The sequence below is a fragment of the Hemicordylus capensis genome, chromosome 1 (assembly GCF_027244095.1).
Source record: "Hemicordylus capensis ecotype Gifberg chromosome 1, rHemCap1.1.pri, whole genome shotgun sequence".
Taxonomy (NCBI): Eukaryota; Metazoa; Chordata; class Lepidosauria; order Squamata; family Cordylidae; genus Hemicordylus; species Hemicordylus capensis.
Window position 1 is genome coordinate 336,472,190 of NC_069657.1, and position 26,756 is coordinate 336,498,945.

At 44.4% G+C, this 26,756-nt stretch overlaps 1 long non-coding RNA gene across 3 annotated transcripts in view; it reads left to right on the top strand.

The window, feature by feature from the left end:
- The window catches only part of LOC128339887 (uncharacterized), a 39,337-nt gene extending 13,403 nt beyond the window's left edge, over positions 1-25,934 (top strand). Inside the window, exons 1-3 of one of the 3 annotated variants that reach the window (XR_008313298.1) lie at positions 2,304-2,434; positions 19,578-19,761; positions 24,957-25,934. This is a non-coding gene — a long non-coding RNA (uncharacterized LOC128339887). Of the gene's footprint in view, positions 1-2,303; positions 2,435-19,577; positions 19,762-24,956 lie in introns of those variants that run through there. The other 2 variants (XR_008313297.1, XR_008313299.1) reach the window with 2 other exon arrangements.
- Positions 25,935-26,756: the final 822 nt, after the last annotated feature.

Genomic DNA, 26,756 nt, shown 5'->3' on the forward strand with positions numbered 1-26,756 from the left:
TAGCAAATATATCTTGCATTCTGCAATCATGAATAAATTATTTGCTGCAACTGCAAGTTCCCCCTTTCCAGTCCAGTAGGAGAATTGTTTCTAGAAAGGGGAGGCTAATTCCATTTTCAGGTTTATGTTCCAGGCTGCCACTGCGTTCTACTCCCCCAGTTAAGATGTATTCACTCATATGGACATTCCCTCACCCCTTCTATCATATATGCAACTTCCTCATTGCTGGAGTGATGGCCACTATTTTAAGTACAGTCATACCTCACCAACTGTGAGGGTTTCATTCTCATAAAACACCATGGTTGGCAAAATCACAGTTTTTATTAATCTATGAAAATTTGTAAAATTAAAAATAAAAATAAATCGGATCCAAATTGAATCCAGGGTGATTGCGGGGGAGGGGGGAGACCAAAGTCTCGGGGCGGTTCACAATCATAAAACAATACAAAAGCGCAAAACATTAAAACCAATTAAAACTCCAAAAAGCTGCCTAAAAACAAAAACAATTTACAGTATTTAAAATTACAAACCTAAAAGGCCTGGTTAAAAAGATGAGTCTTCAGAGATCTTTTAATAACCACTAGAGATGGGGAGAGTCTTATATCAGCGGGAAGCCTTGGAGCGACAACTGAGAAGGCCCGTCCCTGTGTGGGCACCAAACGACTTGAAGCCACAGACAGGCTTACCCTGACGAACACAGTGGATGATGGGGATCATGCAGAAGAAGTGGCTCTCTTAAATACCGTGGGCCTAAGCTGTTTAGGGCTTTATAGGTTATAACCAGCACTTTGTATTTTGCCTGGAAACCTATTGGCAGCCAGCGTAACTCCTGTAATATAGGAATAATATGGGCTCTTCAAGATGACCCGGAGCAGGGGCATAACTATTATTAAGCAAGGGGAGGCAGCTGCCTGGGGGCCCCCATGCCTCGAAGGGCTCCCCAGAGGCAAGTCACATGACTATATATTGTGAAGTGTGTGTGTGTATCAGTGAGGGGCCCATTTTAAAATTTTGTCTCTGGGCCCACTCTAGCCTTGTTACGCCCCTGACCCGGAGACCAACCTGGCTGCCGCGTTCTGTACTAATTGTAGCTTCCAGACTACGTACAAAGGCAGCCCCACATAGAGCGCATTGCAGTAATCAAGTCTGGAGGTTACCAGCAAACGTACTACTGTTCTGAGGTCATGAATCTCAAGAAACGGACGCAGCTGGCCTATCCACCGAAGCTGATAGAAAGCACTTCTGGCCGCTGCCTCAACCTGAGAAACCAGGAAGAGGCGTGAATCCAGAAGCACTCCCAAACTGGGGGTGATTTGATTTGGGTACAAGTTGAATTGAAAAAATTGATTTGTTCACATCTCTACTGATATTTTTAATTATTATTTTTTTTACATTTATATCCCCGTTTTCCTCTGAGGAGCTCAGAGAAGTGTACATGGGTATGTTTATCCTCACAACAACCCTGTGAGGTATGTTAGGCTGTGAGATATATGACTGGCCCAGAGAGACCCAGTGAATGGTTGAAAGAGAATTTGAAGTAACTTCTTCCCAGTTCTAGTGCAACAGTCTAACCACTATGCTATGATAGTGACCATCAATTTGATTGCCAGGAATTGAAGGACTTTGCAAAAGCATACACATTTGAACATAAAACCTGGAGTCCACATTATCCTCAATCCAATGGATTGGTTGAAAATGTGGTGCAAATAATCAGCCGTAAGACAACAAGATCATCTCAGGGTGATCCTTACCTAACACTTCTTAATTACAGAGCTACCCCACTGCAGCATGGTCACTGCAGCATGGTCAGCTGCTCTTTAACAGACCACTTAGAACATGCCTACCTAAAAGATAAAGAAAAGGGAATGGAAATATAGCAATTCAAACAACAATCTAAAGCCAAACAAAAAGAGTATTATGACAGAGGCGCCCAAGCATTACCACCGCTGCATGTGACTGACATAGTTCTAATAGGGAATGGCACCAAATGGACACAACCTGCCACAGTCAGAGGCGTAACTTGGGGGGGGGGGGGCAGGCAGGGCACGTGCCCTGGGCACCACTTGAGAGGGGGTGCCAAAATGCCCTGGGCCCTCCTCCGCTCCCCACCCACCCCGCAAAAAATTCTACCTTCATCTTTAGTCCCACCACGAGCACTCTCGGCTTGGGGGCGGGCGCTGTGCTGCCTAAAGTACTGCCATTGGCCTCCTGTCCTGGTGGCACTCCCCCTCGTGCTTGCGCGAGATCTCTGTCTGTTCTCACATCAGTCACTCACGTGCACTGCTGTGCGCTGGCGGGAGCGTCTACTCTGCTCTTTTCTTTCGAGGGTGAGGCTGTGCAGTGTGCCGCGTGGGAGGAGGGAGGAGGAAGATCTCGAGGCAGGACCGGAGCGAGCAGCCTAGTCTGTGTCTTCAGTAAAGTGTACAGCATAAAGGTCTGTGTCTGGGTTTTGTTTTTTTTTAATTGTTTCATTTAAATTTATGGGGGGGGGGAGGATTGAGGAACAGTTGGGCTAGGCGGGTCTGGGGCGCGGGCGTGCGCTGGCTTCTTCTTGGGTCTCCTTCCCTCTCAGAATCAGCGGGTGTCTTGGGGGTGGGGGGGTGGGCGGCAGCGGGGGTTGACAATGAGAGCCTGCCTTTCCCCTGCTCCCCTACCAACAAACAGCTGAGAGGCAACTGCGGGGAGAGCCCTGTGTTTTAAAACAAACAACGATTTTCTTTAAATTTACGGGGGGGAAGGTTTGAGGAAAACAGTGTGGGGCACGTGTTGGGGGTTGTCTGGGGTGTGGTGGGGCAGTGGGGTGTCACCCCGCAGTTTGAAGAGGTGGCAGCGCGGCAGTGGGAGTGACGTTCCGACACTACAAACAGCTGAGAGGCGGGCGGCTGAGGCCACATGGAGAAACTGCTGCTGCCCGCCCCTGCATTGCCTCTGCCCTCCTGCTGCCCCTGTGCCCCTGCTCCAGGGCACGCAGAGAGAGCCTGCCTGCCTGCCCGCCCTTTCCCCAGGCTGCTCCGACCCAACAAACAGCTGAGGGGCGAGCGGTTGCGGCTGGTGTGGTGGCACAGAAAGTCCGTCTCTCAGTGCTGCTGGCTGCAGCTGCACTGCCTGCCTGCCGCCGCCTCTCAGCTGTTTGTCGGTAGAGTCAGGACAGGAGCAGGGGAAAAGGCAGCAGGCTTGCTCGCTTGTCACTGAGTCGTGTGGTGGTGGTGTGGGCAGCAGCAGGAAGGAAGAGGAGGAGCCCACGAGTGAGGTGAGAGAGAGCCTGCCTGCGCTTGTGCAGCCGGCACAAAAAGACTGAGTGGGAGCGGGGGCTGCAGCCGCCAGCCTCTAGGCCGTTTGTCGGGTTGGGAGTCACTAATATCATCAAGCCCTTTGCTTATTTCTCATGGATGGAAGTAAAAGTGTTCCCTTAAGTTGGGAAGAAATGTCTGTGCATCTCAGCCCTAGCACTATTTTCTTAAGAGTTCCCAAATCTCGGACCAAAAAGCTTCAAACTGTTCTCCTCTCAAGGCAAGGGAGGGTCGTTGTGGTGGAGAAGCCACAGTGTGAGTGTAAACTGCTCTGTCTCGTCTCCTGTAGTGTGTGTGTCAGTGGGGTCTGGGGAAACTCTTGGAGTGTCCAGCTATTGGTGAATGCCAGGCAGAGCAGGATGTAGAAGAGAGTTTTAAAACTGATTAGGCACTATCTAGGTTCTCCCTTCTTGGCTCTGCACTGCAATAACTGCTCCCAGAAGTCTCAAGGCACTCTTTGGCGCCTCCCCCTTGCTGTTCTCATTGGCTGGTAAATGGGGTGACCCAAGGGCTTGGGTTTCCAGCGGCAGAAACAGCTCAAAATTGCTATTGGTGTGGAATGTTGCAGCCAGGTTGCTATAGGTGACTAAACTTCCCCAGTTTGGCTTTCTAAAATGGCTCTATTGAGTTCCCTCCTTCTCTCTAACTCGCTCTCTCTTTCCCAAGTCTCCTCCACTTCCCTCCTTCTCTCTATCTTGCGCCCCGCGCGCTCACTCTCTTTCCCAAGCCTCCTCCTCCATTCCCCTCTTTGAAATGTTAAGTCTTCAACTATAATTAAAGAGCACGAGCATAGATTTATTGTGGTACTGTGAATCTGAATGCACCATTTTCAGGATGAACTCATGAACTGTTGATCTAGCTTCCTATGCAAGAGACAGAGGTGCCATCATCATATAAGTCTGTTTTCCTACTGGAAAATGACCAAAATACAGTTCTACATTGCTTAGAATTGAAATTCCATTTCTCCATGGGATTTCAGCTGTGACCAGATAAAAACTGCCAACAAATGTGATAAGGAAAGTCTAATGTGCTTATTAATCATGTTTATAACTCCTCATTTTCTGAAATATTAGTTCAAATTCCCTTTTGGGGGGGAAATCACTGGTAGGCTAGGTACATTTAATAGAGCTCCTATTGTTGTTCCCAGTTTGCATTAATTAAAAACTGACTGACTGTGATGAGTTTTCAATAAATCCAATAACAGATATTTGGGAAACTGACTGACTGTGATGAGTTTTCAATAAATCCAATAACAGATATTTGGGAAACTGTACAACGATGGCAAGTTTTGCAAAACAGAATGCTTGAAATAGCTCTTTACTTTCTACCCCATATAGAGATTTATTTGTCAAATTCTCAAAGGATGTATTTGCATTTGCTCACCCTATTGATACCCTTGTTCTTGTATGTGCTGGACCTCCCATTCTGACTCAATCACCTTTTTTATTGGTACTAATTCCCACATGTTTGCCATACTAGGAGAGCTTTGTAAAGGCCTGGAAAGGACTCCAAATCTTAATGAGATGCCTATTTATAGTTTGTGCTTGGCAGCCTACAGAAAGAGCGAGGCCTCCAGAGAATGGTTACAAGTTTATTATTTATTTATTTATTTTTACATTTATATCCCGCTCTTCCTCCAAGGAGCCCAGAGCGGTGTACTACATACTTGAGTTTCTTCTCACAACAACCCTGTGAAGTTGAAGTGACTGGAGTTTTAAAGAGACTTTGAAAAAAGCGGTTCACCTTGCCATCTCAAACAGAGGCTGATTGAATGTGTTGCTGAAATTTTCTTTCATTACCAGTCCAAGTTGGTGGATCCTCTAAAGAACAGCAGCTTCCTTGATTCTCTGCTTGTGACTAGTGAATTCATTAGTTCTCCTTAGCCAAATAATCATCAGGTGAACTTTAGAGTGAAGAACGAGTCAGCTCATTCTGAAATTACACTTCATCGTAGGGCACTCATGGCTAATTTGTATTCAGTGGCCTCGGTGAGTCCTAAGCAAAAGATAAGTGATGGCACTCCAACACTGAATCCAAATCTTTCTTAATTTTCACAGCTCCCTGGCCCCTTCACAATGGAAGTTGCATCTCAGAAACAGAATGGCACTGAGCAGAAAGGGCCAAGGTGATCTCTACTCATGACTGGGAAGTTGTGATATATTTTCCCTTATAGAAAGTCTTAAGCAGCTGATTTCTTCTTTCTGTAGAAGATGAGTGGAGATTGTTTAAGACTGCAATCCTATGCATACACTTGTATTTTTTGTATTTTTGTAATTTTGTATTTTTGTATCTTTGAGCTAATATTATGGTAAAAGACAAGTTTTCAGAAAGATGCAGTCAGATGTTTGGATGGTGGGCGTAGGGGGGCGCAATTTCAGTGCTTGCCCTACGCACCATTTTCCCTAGTTACGCCTCTGGCCACAGTATCACACAAAATGACTCCTAGATCCTGTCATTCATTCATTCATTCATTCATTTATTTATTTATAAACCACCCCATCCAGAGGCTCTGGGCAGTGTACAACTTTTTAAAAGATATAAGAACACACAGTGCTAAAAACAATATTAAAACAATTGAAAAACAAAACCATTTAAAACCAATTAAAACAATTAAAACAACTTATGAGGTTGTTACTCCAGAGGGACACATACTTCATCGTAATCAGCGACGTCTGCAGCTTCTGCCCACTTCATGCCCTCCATTAAGCCCATGTGGTGCAGTGGTTAGAGTGCTGGACTAGGACCGGGGAGACCTGAGTTCAAATCCCCATTCAGCTATGAAATTCACTGGGTGACTCTGGGCCAATCATTTCTCTTTCTGCCTAACCTACCTCACAGGGTTGTGAGGGTAAACATAACCATGTATACACTGCACTCCTTGGAGGAAGAGCAGGACTGAAATGCAAAAACAAGTAAAAATAAATAAATAAGAGGTTGTCCTGCAACACAAAGAAAGCCACAGTGCTGATGGAGCACAAGTGGTGCTGACTGCACCATGACTATGTACCTCTAATAGACTCATGAAGAAACCACAGACTGATAGAAACTTGTACATTTTAGATTATTTTGCTTATTATATACGTGGCCCCCCCCAAGGAGGGAGATGTGATAGAATTGTATTATGTTGATCTCACTTTAAGAATTTGAGTTTAATTAGGAGGGAAACTTCCTATACTGTAAAGGGGGCAGGAGTAACAGTAACTCCGTGGAAGAAGCTCAGTTAGCAGCAGATCTCCAAGAGTGGTATACAGTTTACCAACCTGAATTGTAAATAAATGTAAATAAGTTGAACAGCCTTGCTTGGTCCTTCCTGAGAAACATCACATGCACAACAATGGAGAACAGGATGTGGGCATCTGCTTCTGTGGCTTGTGGCATAAGTACAACCTGTTATGCTAATGCAATACTTGTCAGGAATGCCAGATCCTGACAAAGCACATCTAATAGGAAAACACATTTGTGCAAGCACAGTGTTGATGTCAGGCTTCCACTGTAAATCTATTTTCTCCCAGTCCATTGATTGATAAGAAGCTTCCTTCCCTAACCCCCTATTCAATTTTCATTTCATTGCCCACCGCAGCAAATCAAGCCCAACCTATTTAAGATTGAACCAAATATCAGTCTTTTAGCTGATATATTTGCCATTTTGGAGCACACTCCATAGAAACATATACAAACATCTGTTTTCAGATTTCTCTATTATTCAGTGTGTGAATATGGGCTATGGGCAGAATCACACATAATTGTGGCAAGTAAGTATGGAAGAACCATAGGTTCCTGGAAGGCAGGCACTCTTGCTACTGCTACTGCTTCCATGTCGTGCTAACTCAAAATGTTGGGTGAAGAATGTTGGGTACCCACTTCTGCCCACCATTTGTGACATTTGTACCCATCATTTTAAAGTTTGTCTGAGAACTAGGGATGTGCAAAGATTAGACGTTGAACATGTTCAATGTTGAACATGTTTGGTTAGACTGTTTGGGGATCAATGGAACCACCCCCTGTTCAGTCTGAACACACACATACACCCCAGCTCTTTGGGGGAGTTCATGATTTTATTTTATTTTTAAAATTACTCTGAGGGAGTAGCTTGAGGCAGCTGGGGGGTCTGAGGAGGTTCCCCCTCCCCACACTGGCCTCCCTTACTGCCCAAACTGACCCATTTGGCAGGCTCTTCGGCCTGTTCAGGCCTTCCCCCTCCAGTACAGTGGTCATTTTGGAGGCCACCAGGCCCACACAATTGGCCTCTTTGTGGCCTGGCATGACCCAATTGGCCAGGCCACACAGGGAGGTGTGTGGGGGGGTACCTCTGTGGACACACACACCCGTGACACACACACACCCCACTGCCTCAAGCAACTCCCTTGGAGGGGGTAAGTTAAAAAAAAGTTTCAAAAAAGAAAGAAATTGCAAACCCACACAGAGTGGACTGAACCGGGGGGGGGGTTTCGAGGGGATGCCGGACTGAATTGACCTGGTCCAATTCGGATCCAGTTTGGCCTCAAACCGAACCAGACCAGCCAGTTTTGTGCACACCCCTACTGAGAACCAAGGGCAGAGGTGGGTAATTTCCAGGCTCTGGAATGCTCTCCTGGTGGCCATCTGCTCCTCAGCCTCCATCACAGTTTTTAGAAAGCATGTGAAATCATGGCTTTTTACCCAGGCTTTCATATGATTGTTCCTATTGCTGCTGTTTTGTATCTTTTATTGTTATATTGTGCTTCTTCTTTTAATCAGATCTGTATTTTAAATTCTAGCTGATATGTGTAATTTTTTGTAGTCTTATTTTAACTTTTGTATGAACCACCTTGAGATTGTTTTAATGAAATTCGGTATAGAAATTTAACAACAACAATAATAGTAGTAGTAGTAGTAATAATAATAATAATAATAATAATAAGAAGAAGAAGAAGAAGAAGAAGAAGAAGAAGTATCCCCCAGTGAGGCACTACCTTGGCGTGGTTGTGGGTCTTGTGTACTCTGAGGAAGGTGAGAGCTATGCCAGAGGTCTAACCATACTGGACAGGTCTCACCAGAGGAGCCAGACAAAGAGTGCCTCTCCCATCAACAATATGGTGAGATGTAACTTTAATAAATCTATACCGGATTGGTCGTCGCCCAGGTCAACAAGGACTGCACCAGGTGCTAGAGTCCCTGGACATCTGGTGGCAAGTGGGCAACAGGACTCAGGATCTTCAGTTGAGCAACCAGGGCTGGAGATTGCAAGGTTACTGGAAGAAACGTCGTTTAACTGAAAAAAATATACGAAAAATGCCAACAAGGAAATAATGATCTGCTATTACAAGTCTAGTCCAACTAGAAGAGGTTATTTTTAAAAAGAATGTACCAAATTTGGAAAGAGAAGCATCCAGATACAGAAATAAAAGAACAAAGGCTAGCAGACCAGAGAAGATTCATAATAAGAAATAAAGTGTTCACAGGAGTTGAGCTGGAAGAACTGCAAAGAGCAACACAGGCTCAAGACATGGAAGAAGAATTACCACCAATTGAAGAAGTTGCTCAGGCGCAGGTGGAGGAGGTGCTGGAAATAGAGGATGCCACTGTTGCTGAACTGTTTCAAAATCAAAACCAGGCAACCTCCCCTTTGCCTTCACCTCAAAAACCCGAATGCCATTTAACAGAAAAGCAACAAGAACTAAAGCAAAAAATAACTGAGCACATGAACCAAACAACCACCAGGGTTCGACTTCCAGCTCTAAAAACAGTTGTCAAAAAACAACTTGCTCAGGCATTAAAAGATGTCAATGCTGCACTTGCAGAAATAACAACCAATAATTTCTAAGAAACAAACCAACTAATGTACAGTGCAGCAACAATAACAACACTAGAGCTTGGATATAAGATCAGTGGACCTGTAAAAAAGAAAGCAGTACATCACCTAAATGGAAGATTAGATTAGAAAATAAAATCTCCAGGCTTAGATCAGATGCTAGTAAATTGAAAGATATGAAAGACAAAAAGCTGAAGAATGAAAACACCAAACAGTATCTGCTCCAAAAATACCACCTAGATTCAAGGAAAATTAGAGAAGTCCTGGAAATAATCAAGCAGCAAAGAACAGCAGTGTCAAAGAAGATTAGCAGATATGAAGCCAGAATTACACAACACAGGCAGAATCACCAATTCCAGATGAATCAGAGACGTTTCTACCAAAGCACAGAAGGAGAAACTGCAAGAAACCTAGAAACACCAAATAAAAAAGAAACAGTGCAATTCTGGGGGAAATTATGGGACAATCCAATAGATTATAATAAAAAAGCAGGCTGGACGAAAGAGGCCCAAAAATGTAACCAACAAATGCAAGACCTAATAATAACACCAGAATTAATAAGTGAAAGAGCAAAGAAAGTTAAAAATTGGACTGCGCCAGGCGATGATGAACTGCATGGCTTTTGGCTTAAACACCTAACAAGCCTTCATAAAGAACTATCAAAACAGTTCAATCACATTTTGCAAGGAGGTGATATTGAACAATGGCTAACAACTGGGAAAACTCATCTCATCATGAAAGACGCAGCAAAAGGGGCACTTCCAAGTAATTATAGAACGATCACCTGCCTGCCAACCATGTTCAAATTATTAACTGGAATAATAACAGATGAAGTGATGCAACACTTATTAACTAACAAACAGCTTCCAGTTGAACAGAAAGGCAATTGCCCAAACACCAGAGGCACAAAAGACCAGCTGCTGATTGACAAAATGATTTTAGAAAACTGCAAGAGAAGAAAAACCAATCTAAGTGTTGCATCGATTGACTACAAGAAAGCCTTCGATTCATTGCCTCACACATGGATACTAAAATGTTTAGAAACAACTGGTGTCAGCAAAAACATTCAGATATTTATATAAAAAAGCAATGAGCATGTGAAGTACACAGTTAACAATCAATGGCGAGACACTTGGACAGGTTAGCATTAGAAGAGGTATTTTCCAAGGGGACTCACTATCCCCTCTGTTGTTTGTAATCGCCATGACTCCACTTTCACAAATACTAAACAAAACAGGCCTCAGATACCAAACATCTAAAACATCAAGTAAAATAAACCATCTGCTGTACATGGACGATCTGAAGTTGTATGGAAAGTCCCAGTCAGAAATTGAATCACTGCTAAACACTGTCTGCATATTCAGTAGCGATATAGCAATGGAGTTTGGACTAGACAAGTGTGCTGCATTAATAATGAACAAAGGGAAAATAAGAAAAACAGAAGGAATAGAACTGCCCAATGGAAGCAAGATCAAGAACCTGGAAGAGAAAGAACCTTACAAATACTTGGGCATTCTCCAGTCTGAGAACATTGCACAAACTGAAGTTAAAAGAAAAATTGGAAGTGAATACATCAGGAGAGTTAGAAAAATCCTAAAGTCCAAACTCAATGGCGAGAACACCAAACAAGCCATAAACACCTGGGCTATACCTGTTATCAGATACACTGCAGGAATAATAGACTGGACCCAGGCAGAGCTAGAGACACTAGATCATAAGACCAGGAAAATCATGACCATCAGTCATGCTCTGCACCCCCGCAGTGATGTCGATAGGCTATACCTCCCTTGCAGCTCAGGTGGAAGAGGAATGCTGCAAGTCCATCAAACAGTAGAGGAGGAGAAAAGAGGCCTTGAAGAATATATCAAGGACAGTGAAGAAGATGCACTTAAAATGGTCAAGAACGCGAAACTATTCAACACCAATGAAACAAAGCAGGCCTATAAGAAAGAACAAGTCAAGAACCGAGCAGAAAAATGGAGAAATAAGCCCCTGCATGGTCAATAACTGCACAATATAAGTGGAAAATCAGACATCACCAAGACCTGGCAATGGCTTAAGAATGGCAACTTCAAGAAAGAAACAGAGGGTTTAATACTGGCTGCGCAAGACCAGGCACTAAGAACAAACGCAATAAGAGCAAAAGTCGAAAAATCAACCACAAACAGCAAGTGCCACCTTTGTAAAGAAGCAGATGAAACCGTGGACCACCTAATCAGCTGTTGTAAAAAGATCGCACAGACTGACTACAAACAAAGGCATGACAAGGTAGCAGGGATGATACACTGGAACATCTGCAAAAAATACAAGCTACCTGTAGCCAAAAATTGGTGGGACCATAAAATTGAAAAAGTTGAAGAAAATGAAGATGTAAAAATATTATGGGACTTCCAACTACAAACAGACAAACATCTGCCACACAATACACCAGATATCACTGTAGTCGAGAAGAAAGAAAAACAAGTCAAAATAATCGACATAGCAATACCAGGGGATAGCAGAATAGAAGAAAAAGAAATAGGAAAAAAATCACCAAATACAAAGATCTAAAAATTGAAATTGAAAGGCTGTGGCAGAAAAAGGCCAAAATAATCCCAGTGGTAAGTGGCACCCTGGGTGCAGTTCCATAAGACCTTGAAGAGCACCTCAACACCATAGGGGCCACAGAAATCACCATCAGCCAATTACAAAAAGCAGCTTTACTGGGAACAGCCTATATTCTGCAACGATACCTATAACAACAGCAACAACATTGACCATAACATTCTGGCATCCCAGGTCCTTGGGAAGGACTCGATGTCTGGATAAAACAAACCAGTCAATAACACCTGTCTGACTGTGTAAATAAATAATAATAAGTAGCTGATCTGGCACAGAGCATCTGTGCCCCTAGTTCTCCCTGTCTTCCCCCCATCCCTTCAGCCGTTCCCCCCCTCCCTTCAGCCCCAATTCGTTCTCCCCCCCCTACAGCCCTGGCTGCCACTTTCTCTCAGCAGCTGGCCGGCGGGCCCTAGCTGCTGCTGCTTCTCATTGGATGGCGCTTCAGTGGCTTGGCCACCAACTCTTCTCACAGTGGGCAGTGCTTCCTCTTGTCACCCAGCGGCCTTCACTTACTCTTGCCAGGAGGTGCTGGCTTGGCCGCTGCTTCCTCTCACCATCCGGCGCTTTCTCCTGGTGGCTGCCGCCACTTCCTTTCGCTGGCCAGTGGCTGCTCACCTTCCTCTCCCCATCTCCTTGCTCACAAAATGTTGCAAAGCTGCCACGCATGGCATTAGCCATGGGCATGTCTTAGTGAATTATATATATTGATAGTGATAATGATAATGATAATGATAATACTTCATATTCTCCACCCAACACTTCTAGGTTTGTACAACATGGAAGCATGTGCCCACTGAGAACCAGTGGTTCTTCCATACCTATTTGCTGCCATTTTGTGTGTTCAAATTCAAGTTTTTCAGTGTTTGGAAGGACCCTAACAATTTTGAGTCTACCTTTAATGAATCGATTGGTCTGAGCAATCTTTTTGTGTAATATTATAGATTGATTTCTATCAGAGCTGCTGCTAAAGAATGCCATTGAACAAGAATTTAAGGTGGAACTTATTTTCACTAAGTTGGAACAGTGCGCTGTAGAAGGAGAAGACACAGACCCACAATGCTCTACAGATTCCATCTATTTCCATTTGTATGGCTATATCTTACGATCTTTAATATATACAGACTCAGATTGTTTCAGGCATAGTCATGTTGTATCCTGGGTTCTGTAGTCTACAGTCCACTGATCAGCGCAAAAGGGCCTTCGTCACTTTCTCTACCATTAAAGTACGTTTGAACAAATGTAGCTAGACTGTGAGCTGGAGTGTACTCAAAGTGCTAAAACAACACTGTGAATTCAATGTTGCCTTACTAAGAGATGTGACTTAACAATGCACAATATGGCTGCTTTGGTCTGGGACTGAAATCCTAGCACCTGATCCAATTTTGATTGCTTAAGAAGGGGACAGAAAGGTAGGACTGTAAAAATGATAACACATCTGAAAACCCAGATATCCATCTATATATTTAATTCTCTAAGACATGCCCATGGCTAATCCCATATGTGGCAGCTCTTGCAAGAGTTTGAATTGCTGCTGAATAGCCATGGAACGGGTGAAAGGGAAGAAAATGGAAGCTGCGGACAGGAGGGTGAGGGGAGAAGAAGATGGCAGGCAGGCAAAAAAAGGGAGTGGGGTGGGGGGAGAAAGTGGCGGTGGCAAACTAGGGGTGCAGATCAGCTAGTATATATATATATAATTCTCTAAGGCACACCCATGACTAATCCTATGCATGGCAGCTCTCGCGAGAGTTCACAAGCAGTTGCCGGGAGTTGTGAAAACTGCAAGGAGGGATGGAGACCGAGGAGGAAGAGGTGGAGGCGGCAGTGCCATTCTGAGCCACTTCATGAGAGTTGCTCCACTTTCCCTTAGGTTTGATTTTTTTCTTCTCCTTGTTTCTCAAAGCAGTTTACATAGTAAAAAAAAACAAGAAGATGTGAGACACAAAGTTATGGTGGAAAGGACCACAATTTTATTAAATAACTCAACACTAACTAGAATGGAAGAATAGCCTCTCCACCCCTACAGTGTGGTAACTAAGGGCTTGCCACCTCAGTTCAAGCCTTGCCTGATTTTTCCCATGCATGATGCTCCAGGCAGCCCCATTGCCCTAAGGCAGAAGCTGTCCATCTTAGCCAACCTAATGTCAGATCTCTGCCCACAGTGGCAACCCCATGCCCCACTAAGCTACCAGGCCTTTCCGGAGGGTGTCGCTTGACAGGGTAGAGGGTCCAGATCAGAGTTCCCTCAGCCACCAAGCCTCTAGGGAGTTGACCAGTCCCCTCTGTCGCCAATCGTGTACCTGAACGTGCTCACCAAACCTATAATGTTCATTCCCACCACACTATACCTGCCAATTGTGAGTGGGGATTGTAAAGCAATAACTAACTAATGAAGAGGTACAGTAAGGGGCAGGTGAAAAAAGAACATGAACCACAGGCCAATTAAGTGATCACCCAAAAGATTCCTGCCTGGCTCAAAAAAGCAACCAGCAAGCTCAAACTGTACCTAGGGAAGGGAGGGAAGGTGCCTGCCTAAAACGAACAGAGGAGGAAGGACACCAACAAACAGCAGCTTGTGGGAAGCTCCACATCCCCCACCTGAGAAAGCCAATAGGCTTTCAGCTTTGCCTTGTGCTCCTTTGGAAGGGGGCTGTGGCAAATGGGCCGTGCTGCCTTTTAGGCAGCAAGAGGCCAGATCTCATTGGGTTCCCATATCACTCAGCAATCATCAGCTCTAAGGGAGAAGTATGTTTGCTGCTATGAAGCCTAAAACACGTCCATGCTGTTTGGGGTAAGAGGGCTTTCCATAGGTACTAAGCACTGTGTAAATGCAGTTGCAATGGTATTCCCATCTCCCTTAGAGTTGTGGATCACTGTGCAATATGAAAGCCCATGAAAGCAAACAGTGCTGGTTTAGACTGAAGGAAATGTTTCCTGGTTGGGTCAGCTGGATGATTCTAGCCTATAAGGAATCACTTGGAACTATGAAGCCTGTTCTGAGTGACAGTGTCCAGAATAATTGAACACTTCTGTCTTGTGTTGCAGCATCTCCTTAAAACATCACAGTCTTGACATATTGGCCTTCAATAACCATTGTATGCCTATTCAAGGATGAAATGTTGAATAAGTGAAATCTTTCCTAGCTTGCAAGAGTTAAGTTCTACTAAGTTATCATTTCTGAGTATCAGACTGTTAGGAGTTATCTGTCTTTAAGTTCCCTTCTTGTAATTTAGTATGACAAAAAATAAATAAATACAACCACCACTGAATTATTTGTGCTGTTGCATACTGTAGTTCCCTCTAGGCAGACCACATTTACAATTGATTATCATATAATGGGCCACACTGGAAATTCCTGAGCAGACCTGGGTAAATAAATCGTTGAAAGTAAGATTCCCTATTAATGAATGAAATTCTACCACTTTTCCTATTAATGAATTGTCCACAAAAGTATTTGCTGAAGAAGTTCTATGAATAATTTTAGGCTCTTATGTGATTTACAACTCTCAGCCAGTGAACATTAGGTCTTCAGAGATGTTTGTATATGTCACAGATTTCTTAAAGTATATTTCTTCTCCTTGCCTCAGCAAATTTGAAGTTCATTTACTATAAGCGTTTCACAGCAGTTATTTAAAATTCTGTCTTTGATTCATGAAAGTTGAAAAGCTACAAAATATATTCAGAGAAATGGCAAACAGGAATATGAGGTTAAATAACAAGTGATCCTTTGGCTTGGAAAAGGATCTGTAATTATTAAAGAAGTGCACGACTCAGTGTTTGTGATTTGATTCAAGCTCAAATTGAATAACAAATACTGGAATCGATCTGTCAGAACAGCTGGCCACTGCTGGCCATTTCCATGAATCGGCTCAAAAATCTGAAGAAAAATCTGTGATTCGTCCATCTTCTCCTCTGGTTGCACTCCAGCCTCCTCTCCTCTCCCAGCCTAACGTCTTCAACCAGGAGGTCCATCCACCTGGGCAGCTGGTCTGGTCACTTTGCCCCTCATCAAAGCAGGACAAACATGTGCTGCCAATGCACTCTAGAATGTGAACCACACAACGGGTGGACACAGGCGGATACTGCTCAGCTGTCCTAGTTATGATGGCAGCATTGTTGGTGACCATGGACCCACAGTGAAGGTTTGGCTGCCTGGACAGCCATCCCCTCACCTGGCAATCCATGGCCGTTGACAGCTCACCTGCAATGTGCTGAGTGTCCAGCACCTCCACATGCAGCACAGCCCATCTGAGCTTTGCTGCATGGGAGGGGCTGGCTATGCCACCACCAGCAGATGTCCCCTCACTCTCCTTCCCCCACCAGTGTGCCGTGAGGGATAGGAAAGCAGAGTGCCTCTCACTGAGACTGGTCCACAGATCCTCAGTGAGTCTACACGGGTGTCAAGGGCTGCTGTGTGCATCAGCCCCAACACAACCAGTATGGGGAGAGCACCACCTGCCTGCTAAAGGTGGTGCATGGGGGATTTGGTATTCAGGGGCAAGCAGTTGGGTCAGTCAGCAGAAGCCAGTATTCTCCACTACATGGAATGGCCGGTCATCCAAAGTGATCATCACCCCAATGGCCCAGGTGATGAAATGAGGCTCTGGGTGACCAGACCGTTTGCCCACCAACTGCACCCACCGCGCAGGCAACTTCTCCTGTTTGGGAGCAGGAGCAGGTGCCTTGCTGATAACTGAGGACACACTAGGCCTATGGCTGCCAGCAGCAGGGACCCCCAGGTGATGCCATCACATCACAGGTGCTGCAGCATCCCCATTGTCCCAAGACACCTAGGGTCCTTACCCCTGCTACCTGTATCCTGCAGTGGATGCAGACAGCATGGTGTAGGTCACCATGGCAGAGCTCAAAGTGGCCCCAACCATGCTTCTCTCGGTTCGGGACCATTTTGATGGTGGTGGTACTGGGACTGCTGGTTCATTCTGGGGACCACCAGCATCCTCTGGCTGAGAAGGTCCAGGAGCAACTGGAATGACTTCTTCCTGCTCCTACTCAGTCTCAGATAGGGGGAATTTGGGAGGATTCAGCCAATGGGAACTTGGAAGGATGGACACTTTTAGGGAGTAGGCCCCTCTCGCCATTGCACTGGACAACCAGCAGAATCACCCTCCCTCTGCCTGGCAATCTGCTCCTGGCTCTGCCTCGCATCCTCCCAGACACTTGAGGTTTTAAAAAATTTAAAGGGGAGGGAGAAGAAAAACCTTTAAGGGACTGTGCAGTTGAGGTAGTCTATTTATGCTCTGTGTGCCACACACAGCTCCATATGTGTGTGGCACGCCATCTGCCTCTGTGTAACATCTGTGGGGAGTGTGTGCAGGATTCGGACCAGCTCTTGGGTGACTCAGCAGTTCCTCGGGTACCTGCCCAGCTTTGGGCTTCATAGGAATGCTGCCTGTGGTGGCGGGCCAACCACCAGCAGGGTCGCCACTGAAGGGGTGACACCAAAGTGGTTAACCCATTTGGGGAGCCATTTTGGGGGATAATGAGGGTGAGGAGCAGGCTGTTTGGCTCAAGATCCCTTGTGGGTGTGTAAAGGAGGGTGGGTATTATAACTGGGCTTCTTCTTGGAATCTTGGGTGGGTTGAGTTTTAATGTGTCGGGGGTCTGTCTGGAGACAGGGAGACGGGGTGTATCCACTGATTATGGGGCAGCTATTCCTGTGGTGGTGGAGAATAGAAGAAGTAATGTTGACAAGACAGCAGGCCATTGCAGGGGAAGGGAAATCAGAAACTTAATTGTTGTCTCCCCTTCTGGCTGTCCTGTCAGCTCTTTGTAAAGCATGCTAACCACCCACAGAGCCTCATCTTGCTCCTTTGTGATGCCAGATATGCCCAGAATAAACCGGAAATTATCTTTGATTTGATTCTGGATTAAGGGGTTGATCTGGTATGCATTATGGAGATGTGGTTGGGGGAGGCTGGTGGCCCAGTCCAGTCCTGGCTTCTTCCTCCAGGGTACTCTGTTGAGGAACAGGGGAAGAGAAGTGGGTGGGGAAGTGGAGTGGCTGTGGTCTACAAGAACAATATCTCCCTTGCCAGGATCCCTGTCGAAGTGTCTGACCATATTGAATGTGTGTACCTAAATCTGGGGACCACGGATAGACTGGGACTTCCCTTGGTGTACTGATCCCCACTGCCCAATGGAGCCCAACGAAGTACCTAACAGAGCTGACGGACTTGGTCTCAGGCTTGGCATTTGAGTCTCCCAGGCTTGTAGTGCTGGGGCACTTTGGGACCAGTTTGTTCAGGGTGGGTCAGGAGTTCATAGCGGCCATGACAACTATGGGCCTAGCCCAGGTGGTCTTGGGACCATCGCATATTGCTATTCACAAGATTGATCTGGTCTTTCACTCTGAACAGGGTGGTGTTCCGTGGGTGGGGACTCCTGTGATTTCCCCTTTGTCATGGACGGACCACCATATAGTTAAGGTTGGACTTATGACGATGTCCCACCTCTGCAGGGGCGGGGGGCCCATTAGGATTAGTAACCTTCTGCCCAAGAAGGTTACTGGATCCAATAGGATTCCAAGAAGCCTTGGAGGGATTTAGTGTTGGCTCTGCTTTTGACCCTGACAACACTCTGGTGGAGAACTGGAATAATCAACTCACCAGGGCAGTGGACACAATCGCTCCTAAGCATCCTGTCTGACGTGTTTCGAAACTGGCCCCTTGGTATACACAAGAACTATGGGGGCTGAAGTGGTGAGGTAGACGACTAGAGCGCATGTGGAGAAAGACTTGACTCAAATCTGACAGCATTAGAAGATCTATGCCAGGTCTGCTCAACTGTGGCCCTCCAGCTGTTTTTGGACTACAACTCCCATAATCCCCAGACACAGTGGCGAATAGCCAGGGATTATGCAAGTTGTAAGCCAACATCTGCAGGAGGGCCGAAGTTGAGCAGGCCTGATCTATGCTCAGGCGATAAATGTGGCAAAGAAGCTACTCTTTTCCTCCCTCATGTTCATGTCCAGTGAACTTGTTCAGGGTTGTGAAGGGGCTAATGTGTGCCCCTTGAATCAGTACTTAAAACCAACAATTACTCACTGTGACCTTTTTAATGAGTTCTTTGTGGACAAAATCTCTCATATTCGGGCCAACTTGGATTCAAACTCCACAATTGTTCCCTGGGTCAGTTTCAGTTCGTGACTCCTGAAGATGTGGACAAGTTGTTTTGAATGGTGCGGCCAACCACTTATCCTCTTGATCCTTGTCTGACATGGCTTATACTATCTGGCAGGGAAGCTGTTGTAGAGGGCCTGGTAGAGATTATAAATGCTTCTCTGAGGGTGGGCAGGATGCCTCCTTGCCTGAAGGAGGCAATTATTAGACCCCTTCTGAAGAAGCCTGCCTTGGATCCCTCAGAGTTAAATAATTACAGGCCTGTCTTCAACCTTCCATGGTTGGGCAAGGTGATTGAGAAGTGGTGGCCTCCAAGCTTGGAGGAAACTGATTATCTAGACCCATTTCAAACAGGCTTTCTGGTGGGCAATGGAGTGGAGACTGCCTTGGTCGGCCTGATGGATGATCTCCAATTTGGAATTGACAGAGGGCGTGTGACTCTGTTGGTCTTTTTGGATCTCTCGGCAGCTTCCAATACTATTGATTATAGTATCCTTCTGGAGCGTCTGAGGGGATTGGGGGTGGGAGGCACTGCTTTGCAGTGGTTCTGCTCCTACCTCATGGGCATATTCCAGATGGTGTCTCTTGGAGACTGTTGTTCCTCAAAATCTGAAGTTTTGTATGGTGTCCCTCAGGGCTCCGTATTGTCTCCGATATTGTTTAATAACTACACAAAACCACTGGGAGAGATCATCAGGGGATTTCGTGCAGGGTGTTATCAATATGCTGTTGACACCCAGATCTATTTTTCCATGTCAGCATCATCAGGAGAAGGCATAACCTCCCTAAATGCCTGCCTGGAGGCAGTAATGGGCTGCATGAGGGACAACAAACTGAGGCTGAATCCAGATAAGACGGAGTCACTTATTGTGCAGGGTCGAAACTCAGGAGATAATTTTGATCTGCCGGTCTGGATGGGGCCACACTCCCCAAGAAAGAACAGGTATGTAGTCTGGGGGTGCTTCTGGATCCGAACTTCTCTCTGGTGTCCCAGGTTGAGGCATTTTCATTAGTCCAGAAACTGCAGTTTGTTCACGCGACAGCCAGGTTGGTCTCTGAGTCATCTATGAGAGACCATATTACTCCTGTCTTGAAGGTATTGCACTGCTACCAATACGTTTCTGGGCAAAATACAAGGTGCTGGTCATTACATATAAAGCCCTAGACAGCTTAGGCCCTGGGTATTTAAGAGAACGTCTTCTTCACCATGAGCCCCACTGCCTGATAAGATCATCTGGAGAGGTTCGCCTGTGGCTGCCGCCAACTCATTTGGCGGCTACTCAGGAACGGGCCTTCTCCATTGCAGCCCCTGGACTTTGGAATGTGCTCCTTGTTGAAATAAGAACCTCTCCATCTCTGGCAACTTTTTAAAAAGCACTGAAGACACATTTATTCACCCAGGCTTTTAATTAGATTCATAGTTTTAAATAATTTTAATACTAGGTTTTAAAAGTTTGTAATCTTTTAAATGATTTTAGTTGTTAATTGATTTAATCTTTTAAATGATTTTAATTATAAACTGCCCAGAAATGAAAGTTTTGGGTGGTATAGAAATATTTTAAATATAAATTTAAAAAAATTTATAGCACTGTAGTGCACACAAAGAAGCTAGAATAGTTCCCCCCCCCCCATAAAGAAACATGTTTTATTTGAGAGGTGGGACTTTGTTTTTAGGGGAGCAAGCTACAATGGCACAAGTAAGGGAACAGAAGGCAAAGGGCAGGGGATTACTGTGGCCTGTCTAACCCAAGCCCACCCTTCCTGTCCTACAGTCCTAACAGCACCTAATCCCCCTCCCTTTCCCAAACTAGGCCCCAGCACCCACTTAAATAATTCTTCTATAACCTGACCAAGGCGGAGGTAGGGGTCTCACCTATGTGGCATCTTTGGCTGGGGGATTCTGGCATCTTCGGCTGGTGTTACTCCCAGAGGCACTCTTGGGGTAGAACAGACACTGGGACTTGACAGCTGGTGGAGGGCAGGTGGCATCTACCTCTTCCAAACAATAAAAGCAAAACAAAAGCCCAAGAAAAGTAAACAGAGGGAGAATGATTGGCTGGTCACCATACACAAGCATAACCCCCCCAAAAAATTAACCCACCAGGCAGAACACAGAGAGCAGCAGCAAAGGTGGCAGCAGGGCTGCAAAATAAAAATATTTTAAAAGCACAGCACCACAGTTATTAAAGCCTCTGTGGGCTTTAGCAAAGAAACGATGAATAAAATTCTAAACAGTACCCAATTAAAGCCTCTGGGGGCTGCTGGTACATTTTTTTTAATCGGGGAGGGGATCAGAGCACCCCATTTATTAGTTGGGGCTGCATACCAGCAATAATGGGGGGGGGATCACAGAAGGAAATAAATTCCAAGCAGTATCCAATTCAAGCCACTGGGGCTGCAGTTTAAAAAAAAGAAGAAGAAAATAAAAGCAGTTGCTGACAGCACTGTAAATTAAAAGGATTAAAGAAATAGTGAGAGAGTCAGATAAGCCTCTGTATCTTTCTCCTCTCACTGGGCCAGCTAAGCAGGCCCAGACCAACACCAACACCAGTCTCTGCTATGCTTCTGTAGTCTGCTCCTTCTCCTCTGAGCCGCAGATGGCTCTCTGGTTCTCTGCCTCCAAGCAGTCCCTTAAATACATTTTGAAACACCCTCCTTTGGCCGTTCCTGCTTCCTCCCTCCACCCCAGAGAATGGGGGCACAGTTGCCCATGGCAACACTTGATTTGAATTACAAAAAGCAAGGAGATCTCAAGCCAATTGGAAGCCAGTGCAAGAAAACTGGCCAGCAAGAGGAAAATAGATTCATATCAAATTGGGGTGATTTGATTCGACCTCGAATCAGTTTCTTCATTTTGTAGGAGAAGAATGGCAGTTCAACTCCCATTAGCAGAGCAAAAACCAGTTTGGTGAGAATTCAGACAAGCAAGAGGTCTGGAGATAGTTCTTTACGTTTGAAGAATAACAATGATTTATTTAGAAGTTAGTTAGTTAGTTAGTTAGTTAGTTAGTTAATTACATTTATATCCTGCTCTTCTTCCAAGGAGCCCAGAGTAGTGTACGTGGCTATGTTTAAACTCACAACAACCCTGTGATGTAGGTTAGACTGACAGATATGTGACTGGCGCAGTCACCCAGTGAGTTTCATGGCTGAATGGAAATTTGAACTCAGGTCTTCCCGGTCCTAGTCCAACACTTTTACTACTACACCACACTGGTTCCAGAAGGATAGGAAAGCTGATCTTAAGGCTGAAAGGGGAGAGAGACTAAACAAACAACTATCTCTGGAGAGACAACATGGAGACTAACACTGAGGGAATAGAGAGAGGAGGCATCCAGCACTTTTATCCATGACCCTAAAACCACCAGTGGTAACTGTGAGACATTGCAGCTGAGAGTTGATGCTGCCAGGATCCTAGCTCCAACACTGCTTCTCATCGGCATAAAAGGATCAAAGCTTTCTCTTTGCTTTGCTTTCTATTTCATTCTCTAGGCTTTTCTCTTTTATTTACTGGCTTCTGAGCCTCACAACCTTTTGAAGGTGATGGCAGTTCAACTCCCATTAGCAGAGCAAACCAGTTTGGTAAGAATTCAGCCAAGGAAGAGGTCTGGAGACAGTTCTTTAAGTGTGAAGACCAACAAAGATTTATTTAGAGGTTATAAAATGATAGGAAAGCTATCATTTAAAGCTTAAGGCTGATAGGGGAGAGAGACTAAACAACCAGCCATCTCTGGAGAGACAAAATTGAGACTAACACTGGAAGAACAAAGAGCGGAGGAGTCCAGACCCTAAATCCTCCCAGTGGTCACAATGAGACATTGCAGCTGAGAGCTGATGCTGCCAGTGTCCTACCTCCAACACATTTTAGGGGTGGTTTGATTCAAGATCAAATCACTAGAATTGCTCCAGTTCTGAGTGAATTGATTCATTCATGGATTGAATTGCACATCTCTGCCAATGAACTCAAACACATAAAAATTTATCCAGCAGAATCATCTTCAGAAAATTGGCAGGTCCTGCGTACTGGTTTGCCTTAGGTTAAGTAACTAAACATTGCATGTTCCAACCTGGATGTATCTCATGTAGCTTCCCTGTCCTTATTAGTGAACATAAGAACATAAGAACAGCCCTGCTAGACCAGGCCCAAGGCCCATCTAGTCCAGCATCCTGTTTCATACAGTGGCACACCAATGTGCTACCTTTTCCTCCCTTGCCCTCCTACTATTCCCTCTTTCTCTGGTCAAAATGGCTGTTTGATGCACTCTAAAATGTCAGTCTGTGATCCTGCACGTGGAAAAGGTAAAGAAATAGAAATGGTCAGAAGGTTAAGGAACCAACTACCTGCTCAAAGGAAAGAATTTTCACTTCCAAATATCTTTAACATGTAAGATCATGAAATGGAAGCATGTGACTACATTTCTCTATAGACAGAGAAGCAGAAAATACAAGGTGATTTGAGCCAGAGGTGCTCAGCGTACAATCATGCAAGCAAGCAAGCAAGCAAGCAAGCAAGCAAGCAAGCAAGCAAGCAAAGCTACATATGACAGCAGACGATGAAAATATAGCTATGCTACATTTAAGGATTTGATTTGCCATTCTAATTTCTCTTCCAAAGCTGTATCTATATCCTTGGAGAAGGAAGCTGGATTGTTCTAGATGGGGTTTCATTTAATCTCAGCAGACTTGTGTTGCATTTAACCTCAACAGTTTGTGTGTGGTCCTGCAATTTATTTATTATTATTTATTTATTGAGTTTATATACTACCTAATATAAAATCTCAAGGCGGTGTACAAAATTAAAACATAATACAAAATATAAACATTTAAAATTCATAAAAAGATAAAAAATCGTAATAGATAAAAACACATTAAAATTTAAAATTAGATTTCAGCTAAAAGCCTAGGAAAATAGGTACTTCTTCAGGGTCCTCCTAAAAACAATCAGAGAAAGGGATGCTCTTCTTTCAGTAGGGAGCATATTCCAAAGCCCAGGGGAAGCCACAGAGAAGGTCTGGTCCAGGGGTGTATCAAGGTGTAACAAAATTTTAAAATGCCCCCCCCCCTCAGCTCATGAAGTAAAGTCTTAAATGAGGCTGAATAGTGGTAACAAAAAGCATTTACACACACACACACACACACACACACACACACACACACACAATGTGCCACACTAGAACATCATCCTAAATTATTTTTTTAAAGGTTTTGTAAATTGTGGATAATGCAAGTCATTTAATGGTACTAGAGAAAGACATGCTGTTCTGGTAGCTCCAGGACTTAACACCCACATCAATTCTGGAGGATGACTACAACCGAACGAAGCCTGGGCAGGTGCGCAGCTGGGGGAGTCAGTCATGTGACTTGCCTCTGGGCCCCCCCAAGGCAGTGGGCCCCCAGACAACTGTCTCTGCTTGCCCTATTATAGTTACGCCCCTAGTCTGGTCCCAAGTTGACACCAAACAAGTTGGCAGCAACCTTAACCGGACCTCTCCAGATGCTTTTAATAGGCGACAGGGTTCACAACAGAGAAGGCACTCTCTTAAGTACCCTGGGCCTAAGCCATTAAGGGTTTTATAGGAGCTCCATAGACATGGATGGCAACATTCTCCAAACATTTAAAAATATATATTCTTCACTGGGAGTGATTGAGCATGCCTAAGAGAATTATTGTGTTACAAGGAAAATATTGTTAGGAATAATTTCCCAAATTGAAATGCTATTCTCCTCCCCCTTCATTTTCTTCCCCTGAATGAAGTTCATGCTAGGGATGTGGGTGGGGGGTAGTATGTCATTTCTAGAATGCCAGTTGCTGTATTGAAGAAAAAGACCTTCATTGGAATTTTGAAGGATATTCAAAAGCTCAGTAGAAATATCTCAGAATTCCCCATTATGTTCACCCTTTGAGAAATTTCATAAATTTTGTGGGCAGATTCTCCCCACATCTACATTTAGCCTCAGCAGGTTGGGTAGTCCTTGGCCTAACATGTCTCCTGGATGTTCAGTGGCCAGGAACATTTTTCTCCAACTTTGCTTGGTGCACTTTCTGAATCTCCTCTCAGGAAATGGTGACTTGCTATTGTCACAGAATGGTACTATTCAGATTATACTACTGTAATATTGCCTTTTAATACTATTCAGGAACCTCAATTGGTCCAGAACACAGAGGCCAGACTGCTGATCTGTTCCCATCACTTTAGACATATAACGCCTGGATCAACTTATTTACAGCAGGTCTCAGTTCTATTCTGGTGCAAATCCAAGTGCTGGTTTTGATGTATACACTTCAAAGCTGGCATTTGAGACCTTGAAACGGGGTCTCAAATTGACCCCCAGTCCAGCAGCAGGACTTAGTCTCTTTGCCCTCCAAGTTACAAAGGCAGCTCACAGGGAGAAGAACTGGCTTACCTGAGTCTTGCTCTTCCACAGTGTATCTGACAGCAGCATGGAGAGAATGTCCTGCTAAAGAAGAATCACCTGGCCTGAATTTGGCTCCCCAGGCTGAGCTTCTATTTCCTAGAAGGTGCAAACCTGACTCTTGCCTTGCCTGGGCTGGCCTGCTCTGGAACCTGACTACCAGCCAATCCTCAACCGTGCCATACACTTCTGACACTCAAGGATCTGTTTGCTCACTTCAGAACTTGACTTCCAGCCTGCCACTACTCATCCATCCAAACTGGCACCTGTGCTCTAGCCTTTTGGACTTGCTCTTTGGTCTGACTCTGCAAAGCCCTGACAGTTTCCCCCCAGGATGTAAAGAACTGCCTGTCGAAAAAGAACTCATCCTACATACTCAGGTCATCATCTGAGTTCCTGCATCATATTCTACATCAATTGAAGGCCAAGTTAACTGTTATAAGAAACAAAGGCTTTTTGTGCAATTCCTCCACCCTCACCCTCATTATGAAGTTTCCTTACAAACAAAGCTTGGTTAGTCTTTTTCCTCTCTCCTCTCCTCTTGTTTTGGAGAGAGGCAGAAAACTGTGCTCTTCCAGAGAATGGGAGCTTTACAATACTTTCTGCTTTTTATTGTATTATTTAATTATTTTGATTTTAAAATGTTGTTTTGTGGTTGTTTATATATTTTTATGTTTTAGGCAGCTTTGGGTGCCTTTTGGAGTGGAAATTGAAATTACATAAATAAATTGAAATAAACAAACCTATTCTACTTAAATCAATGGCTATAGAGCATGACTACTGTTCTTTCTAAAAATGCATTCTAGGTACAAGGCTTTTTCTCAAGCAGGCTCAAAAGAATATTGTTTAGTACAGAAGAAAGGCGTGCTAAAGTATTGGAAGACTGAACAGTAATTAAGCTTCTAGAGAGAAAGGATGCATTCAGCATTGTATTAGTTCACAAGTACAAACCAAATCATGTCCTGTAAAATCATTTAATCTGCATAAGTAAATACACAAGTTATATATCCATAATGATTCTTCCTCATGCATTTTTCAGCTCAATACCAGTTTGAAGAGCCCTTCAGTTGTGCTGTTGATCCTTTTGCCAGTTTATTTTGTTTCATTATGTAATTTGGAAAAGAAGATTACAAGAGCTATTTTATTTATAATTTGCTGCTGTCTATATATGGCAGCTGTCCATCCAAGACCAAGAGCATGCAACGTTATTTTGAAGGAGTTCAGTTCATTAATTTAGACTTCCTCTGGCAACTCAAGAGGCAAATTATGGATTTGTAGGACCGTTACTCGCCACAGGACTCACTCCTGTAGCCTTCATTGGAAAGTTCATGACATGCTGTGCCTAATTCAAGTTTATTCCAGAACAGAAGTAGCCACTTTTCATCATAATGTTGTATGCCAGCCCAGAATCTGTAATGCCAGATAGTCCTTTTACTTGCCAGAATTGACCATTCAGGATGTCAAAGTCTATTAAGTCATGTTTACAGATATTTTCATTAGATTTTAAAGTTTTGGGCAACCTCT